This window comes from Lathyrus oleraceus, chromosome 5 (genome assembly GCF_024323335.1).
Source record: "Lathyrus oleraceus cultivar Zhongwan6 chromosome 5, CAAS_Psat_ZW6_1.0, whole genome shotgun sequence".
NCBI classification, from domain to species: domain Eukaryota; kingdom Viridiplantae; phylum Streptophyta; class Magnoliopsida; order Fabales; family Fabaceae; genus Lathyrus; species Lathyrus oleraceus.
In genome coordinates this window covers 129781912-129789876 of record NC_066583.1, presented here as the reverse complement: position 1 = coordinate 129789876, position 7965 = coordinate 129781912, and positions in this window count along the sequence as shown.

Below are 7965 nucleotides of genomic sequence, written 5' to 3'. Positions count from 1 at the left end.
CATTTTTGCTCTTACTTTATTTATTTAATACCTTAATAATCACCATTTTGTATGGAAACTCAATTGATTTCAAAATCAAGAGTTTAAAGTGTTCTTGAACCTCCATGAACAAAAAGGGTCAAATGAAAATTGATGCTTATTTTACATAAATAATATATTCAATAACTTTCCAACATCACCCCGAGCATGAATCCATAGTTCGTTTGTCATGAGGGTGGATAAAATGGTCAAACCAAGCAAATATATGTTGCTGCATTTTTGTTGATTTTCGAAAAAATTTGTTGTTTATTTGAGGATTTCAAATATACCATTATGTTTGTGAGATAGAGTTGATAAATTTTCATTATTTATTTATTTAATTCCGTGAAAATTTGAGAAAGTTATGGTGTTTTTACGTTTTCGTTGGAACCCATTTTCTTCAATTTTTGTTGCTACGGGAATAGCAACCAAATATGGGGTTAGAGAAGATGAAGTCTCCCTCACACCTTCTAATTGCTCAATGCACCCTTGTGAGACTCCATTCTTTGGGCCTAGAGCATTTTCTTAGCTACACCCCCAATTTTTAGCCTATTTTTGTCTTATTTATTTATTTATTATTTATTATTTTATTATTATTGTTTTATTTATTTATTGGGTTAAATGCACTTTTTGTCCCCCTAGTTTGGGCGTTTTAAATAATTGGTCCCCTATTACAAAGTCTGCGATTTTGGTCCCTGAAAGTTTTATTGCGTTTGGATTCGCTTGATCCACCTCCAATTTTGATTATGTGGCAATTCATTAATGAGGTGGCATGTATTATTTGGATACATGTCATCATTTTCAAATATTTTAATTTCCACCTGAATATTTTAATTTAGAAAATATTTAAAAACATTTTGGATATTGAAAAAATAAATTATAAATTATAAAAAACAACATAGGAATTAAATTTATCATCGTTCATTGCCTTTGCTTGTTCTTCAAAATTTGAAACCCTAATCCCCTTTTGGCAACCCCTAATATCCCGTTTTTTATTCGCGCATTTTGTTCAGAAATTGAAACCTAATCTTATTACAAATTGAAATTCGTGAAACATTCGTGCAATTTCTTACGAAGATGTAGAAGTTTGGAAGTCAAAATGAGAGGGTCAAATATTGTGTAAGGCATGTATTGTTGCCCTTGTGGTCCCCTTAGCTTAGTATTAATGTGGTCCTTGTGGCCCCTTGTGTCAGTTTACGTTTGTTTCATTCAATTTTTGTCATTTTTTTTCATGCATGCGATGAGTAATAAGATTAGGTTGAGAATACATCATAGGGGTAAATTAGTTGAGACACCTGTAAAGTGGTATGTAAATGGGGAAGTTACCGAGATGAACTGGAGTTGGGATGTTGATTATGTGTCTTACATGGATGTAAAGGATATGATTAAGAGTGAGGGTTATGTAAATATAAAGTGCTTGTGGTATTGGCACCCTGCATATAGCTTTTCTCGTGGTCTTAGACCCTTGAACAATGATCAGGATGTACTGCAGTTTTCAAAAGATGTGGTAGGATATTATGTAATAGATGTGTATGTGGAGCATAATGTGGGGATTCCACAAATTATTGATGATAGTGAACTAGTTGTTGAACTAGCTTTTGAACTAGATGCTAAAGATGAAGTACAGTGCACTGGGTTTAAAACTACAGATGTTACTGAGGATGTCACTATTGCTGAAGAAGTCAGTACTGAAGATGAAAATATTGATCCTAATGGTGTTGCTGAAGATAATATCACTACTGATCCTAATGGTGTTATTGAAGAAGGAAAAGTGATCCTAATGGTGTTGCTGAAGATGGTGTCACTACTAATCCCGCTGGTGCTGCTGAAGAAGAAAATATTGATCTTAATGGTGTTGTTGAAGATGATATCACTACTGATCCTAATGGTGTTGATGAAGAAGGAAATAGTGATCCTAATGGTGTTTCTAAAGATGGTGTCACTACTGATCCCCCCGGTGGTGCTACTGAAGAAGAAAATATTGATCCTAATGTTGTTGCTGAAGAAGGATCCACTGATATTGATGAGGATTATGTTGCAAGCGAGGGTAGTTTTGAGGATAGTGAATATCAATTTAATGAAGAATCTGAGGAGAGTGAGATGGACTAGACTAAGGTACTTCCCCAAGAGACTTTAGGTGAGGCTTCTAGCTGCCAAAACAAGAAAGACGGGGTTGAGATGGTTCATGGTGACAGTGAGGATTTGGACCATTTATATACATCACTAGGGAGTGATGATGAGGATGAAGGCATGAAGTACCCCACCAACAAGTCTGGTCAGGGAATGAAGTTTCAGCTAGGGATGATGTTTACTAACAAAGAAATGATAAGGGATGTTGTCAAGGACTATGCCATGGAGAATTAGAAGAATGTATTCATTAAGAAGAATGATTCTAAAAGGATTGTTGTTAAATGCACTGATGGTTGTAAGTTCTACATGAGATTTAACAAGAGGATTGACAACCATTTTTGGCAAGTTGTGGCTTTAATGAAGACCATACATGCCATAGGACTGCTGACAACAAGAGTGCAAAGACAAAGTGGCTTGCCAACAAGTTTGCAAGCATACTTAGACATAATCCTTCTATGAAACCATCATGCCTCATAGCTGAAGTTGTTGAGAGATGGGGAGGGAAACTATCACATGATTAGGCATACAGGGCAAAGAGGAAAGCAATGGAGTTAGTTCAAGGAGATGGTATTGAGCAATTCACTCATTTGAGAAATTATGGACAAGAGTTATTGAAATAAAATCCTAATAGTATTGTTGTAATACAATGTGCTGATAGTAATGGCAACCATGTGTTTGAAAGAATTTATGTCTGTTTAGAGGCTTGCAAGGCAGGGCTTGCAAAGACATGCAGGTCTCTTATTGGGTTGGATGCGTGTTTCTTGAAGGGGGATTATGGTGGACAATCAATGGCAGCAGTAGGGAGGGATTGCAATAACCAAAATTTTCCAATTGCATACGTTGTAGTTGAAGCTGAAACAAAGGATTCATGGCAATGGTTTTTAGACCTTCTTATGCATGATTTGGAAGGATACAATCAGAGGTCCTATGCATTTATATCAGATCAGCAAAAAGGTAAAGCACTTATACTTGTACTTATGCATTTACTTGTTTACATACTATGCATTTAGATGTTTACATATTATCCATATCCTACATGTGACAGGGTCTAGTTCCATCTGCTCAAGGAATCAGTGCCAATGTGGAGTCCAGATTATGTGTGAAGCATTTATATGGCAATTGGAAGAAGAAACACCTTGGATTGGAATTAAAGGAACTGTTATGGGCAGGTTCTATGGCAACAACAGTTCCAGCATGGGAACGGGAAATGTTGAGGATGAAGGCAATGAAAGAGAATGCATGGAAAGACATGTTAGATGTCCCTGCTTTCCATTGGAGCAGATCACATTTCAGAAGATATTCAAAGTGTGACTTATAAGTGAACAACATGTGTGAAGCATTCAATAGGGAAATATTGGAGCATAGGGAGAAGCCTATTATCACTCTATTGGAAGGCATCAAGCATTACATCACCAAGAGGATGACAAGTCAGAAGGAGTTGTTACATGGCTACACTAGATCCATATGTCCTAGAATTCAGTTGGTTATTGAGAAGAATAAGAAGCAAGCACGAGGGTGGAGTCCCACATGGCATGGTGATGATGACCTATCAATATTTGGTGTCACCAATGGCATTGAAACTTACTGTGTTGACCTGAAAAAGGAAGCTTGCTCATGCAGAATGTGGGACTTGTCTGGTATACCTTGCTGTCATGTAATTTCCTGCATATGGAACATCAAGAAACAACCTGAGGATTATGTTACTACATGTTATATTTCTGTTATGTTTTTCTATACTTGTTATGTTTTGTTTATGGACATTTGTTTACTGCATGCTATAGGAAATCTACATTTATGGACACTTACTCAAACATTGTGTATCCAACCAATGAACCATAATTGTGGCTTATAGATGATCTGAATATAATGGCACCACCAGTGATGAGGAGAGCCATAGGCAGGCCAAAAAAACAGAGGAACAAGATGAATGATGAACCTAGAAATCCCCACATACTACCAAGAAGGTTTTCAACTGTCACATGTACAAAATATGGTGTCATGGGACATAACAAGAGGAGTTGTAAAGGCAAAAGGGTAGTTGACAGAGCAATTCCAAAGGGTGGTAGTAAGTCAAAGAAGACTAAAAAAGTGAAAGGTGGAAAGGGAACAAAAAAGTCCAAAGAAAAGCAAACAGAAGTTGCACAAAGTTCACAAGCTCCTCAACCTACTCAAGAATAGTTTCATTAAGGCTTAAGTAGTTTATGACTTATTTTGGTTGTATTGTATTACTTAATTAGTTTATGACTTAAGTAGTTTATGACAATATTAAGTATATCAATTATGGTTAATGTTAATGTTCATTTTCATTTTGAGTTATGACAATGTTAAGTATTTCAGTTATGGTTAATGTTAATGTTCATTTTCATTTTGAGTATATGACAATGTTATATTAATGTTCATTTTCATTTTGACAATATTGGTTATATTAATGTTCATTTTGGTTATGTTAATGTTCATTTTGACAGTATTGATAGTATTAATGTTCATTATCAGTACTTTATAACATAACAAGCAAACATTATCAGTATTGACAGTATTAATGTTCATTATCAGTATTGACATTATCAGTACTTTATAACATATCAAAATATATATTATATCAGACAACAATTGTATCAGACAACATTAGAACTGAATCAGTACTTTCATTCAAATTCTATTACAATATTATATCAGACAACATAAGAGTATAACCTAAAACCTAATTAACCTACAACCTATTTCATCAATGTTGTCCCAACAAATGCAAAGAAAATAACAAACAATAACATCCAATAAATCTTCATCTGTTTCTTCAACATCTTCACTTTCATCTTCAATTCTTCCTCTTTTGCTTTGTAAGATTTAATTGTTGCCTTCTGTTCATTTATGTTCTTTAATAGAGCAAATATTAACTCTTTTGCCATATGATTCATCTCCTCATCCAACCAAACAAAGTGACTGCATTTCTTGAAACCTTAAACCTGTAAGCAACATTGGAGATGAAGTTGTAAACATCAACATAGCAGACCATTCACATTGAATCTATAAACATCAATGGAGATCCTTATACATACCTTATACATCCCACGTCCATATAAATAACGACTTGTGTTAGCATCTGTCCACGCTGTCATCAATGGAGCATTCAAACCACACTTGCATTCATACCTAGAACGACTTTAAGATCAACTTTTATGGCTGAAATCGGAATGTTGCGACATCATCAACGGAAACGCTTGAGGAGATGAAGGAAATCATTTTTGCATGCGAAAAATGAAGGAGATGGTCCAAATCTGAGGTTGAAAAATGCTGAAGGAAAGGTTGTAGAAAACTGAGCACGGTAAAGAGGATGAATTTGATTCATATTTCACTAATTTATAATTTGTTTTTTAAATATCCAAAATGTTTTTTAATATTTTCTAAATTAAAATATCCAGGTGGGAATTAAAATATTTGAAAATGCTGACATGTATCCAAATAGTACATGTCACGTCATTAATGAATTGCCACATAATCAAAATTGGATGGGGTATCAAACAAATCCAAACGTAATAAAATTTCAAGGACCAAAATCACAGGTTTTGTAATAGGGGGACCAATTGTTTAAAAAGTCCAAACTAGGAGGACCAAAAGTGCATTTTTAACCCCTTTTGAATTGCCACATTAATGAAGTCTCCCTCACACCTTCTAATTTCTCAATGCACCCTTGTGAGGCTCCCTTCTTTAGGCCCGGAGCATTTTCTTAGCTACACCCCAATTTTTAGCTGATTTTTGTCTTATTTATTTATTTATTATTTATTATTTTATTATCATTGCTTTATTTATTTATTTTTGTTCTTTCTTTTATTTCCTTTAGTTTTTTAATTCTTTTACCTCTTGCATTGATAGTGTGTCTCATCCCTTTTATTATTTCTTTTACCTTTTTTACTGCTTTATTTTTTAATTTAGTTTATTGTATTTTTAGTTGATGCATAATTGTTAATCTAAAAAGACAAATGACTATTAAAATTAACCTTTCAAAAATACTAAGATAAAAGGTATTTGATCAACATCAAGTACATTTTTTTAAAATCCCACTAAACTTTTTTTCTTTAATAAGCACATCATATCATTTCAAACCATTTCACAAACCATTTTCACTAATGCGATAAAACAATCAATCAACATTGAAATTCTCTTCCGCTTTCTCAACTCGTTAAACTTTTATCCTAAATTTATACAAAAGAAATGAGTCCTTGGAATCTCGCATTCCTTGAATCCTTGATGATTGCTCTCGAGGCACATGTCTTGGGTTAGCTTTTCATTCACTCTTTTTGTTTCTAAAATACCTAATTACTTGGACGAAAAGAGGGGCCATTGGAGTCTAGTATTCTGGTGGAACCTTTGAACAATCTTTTGAATGTTCATTGTCCATCAAATAATTTTATGAATACATTGAATGAAAAATGTATTATTGGAGTATAACATTCCGACAATACCCCGATTCATTGGTTCCAAGGATCACGTCTTGTTCTCACCGAATATTCGTCATTCACATAAAAATTATACAACACATCAACTTTCACTTATTCTCTCGCCCCATGTGATCGAAAACCTTTCATAATATGACATTTGTTTAATCCCTTCTAACGTGTACAAAAGTTGCGCTTAAGCCTCCACCACGAGTAAACAAGCCATGTTTTACCGTTATAATATGATCTAGACACGTGTTAACCATAACATAACTTTAATTAAAACTCTTTTCTCTCCCCCGTGCGATTGAAAACCTTTTTAGAAAGAACATTGTTTAATCCTTTCTAACGTGCACAATAAACTAGTGCTTAAGCCTCCGCCAAAAGTAGACAAACCAATGTTTAGCCTTTAGAACACGGTCTAAACAGGTATGCATTAAAAAACACCAACAAACCATAGTTCTCCGAACTACGAATGCTCTGATTTCCTTATTGCACTATAAGGATACGTAAGCACAAGATTGCGAGATCTTGACGAGCACACTAATAAAAAACCTCCCTTCTCCCCCATTCTGAGGTTACCATTCATTTCTTTTTTCAATCTTTATTCACTTGAAGAAAACAAATAATATTTAGCTAATATTCAAATCGCAGATTAGAACTAAAAGGTTCCCGTTGAGTATAACGGATATGAGGGGTCATAATACCTTCCCCTTTCGTAATCGACTCCCGAACCCGAATATGGTTGCGACGACCATAATTCTATTTTTAAGAGGTTTTATCAATATTTTCCTATTCCTTCATTGGAATAAATAAAGTTCGGTGGCGACTTTGTTCGAATAATTTTTCCGCGACCACCACGAGGAATCGTATTTTTTGAGATGCGACAGATGACGACTCTACTGGGGAAATTGCTCCAAGCTAGAGGGAGTCAAACCTAATTTAGTTCAAATTGTGGTGAATGTTACAAATGTTGGTTGCTTTCTTCCATTGTTTTCTCTCCTTATCTTATTGTATTAGTTATGCTATATGTGGTTTGTTTCTCTGATATTGTGATGGGTGGTCTATGGTTTTTGATGCATGTTGTGAGATAAGCTCTATAACCGAGCTTCGAGAAAAACTTAGAATCGTAAGTTATGTAGTATTGAACCGAGGGGTCTACACCTTGTTGGAACAATATGAGGACTCCACCTAGAGTATATCTGTTTGGAATTTCTATCGCAATGTGGCTAGCCCATTATTGCAAGGGAATTTTGAATGTAATCCGTGATTCCAGGAACCTCGCCTTAACCTGAAGCCTGTTACTAAGGTTGGTGGTTGTGTAGTAGTGAACTGAGGGGTCTACACCTTGTTCAAACAATATGAAAATCCCACCTAGAGTAGA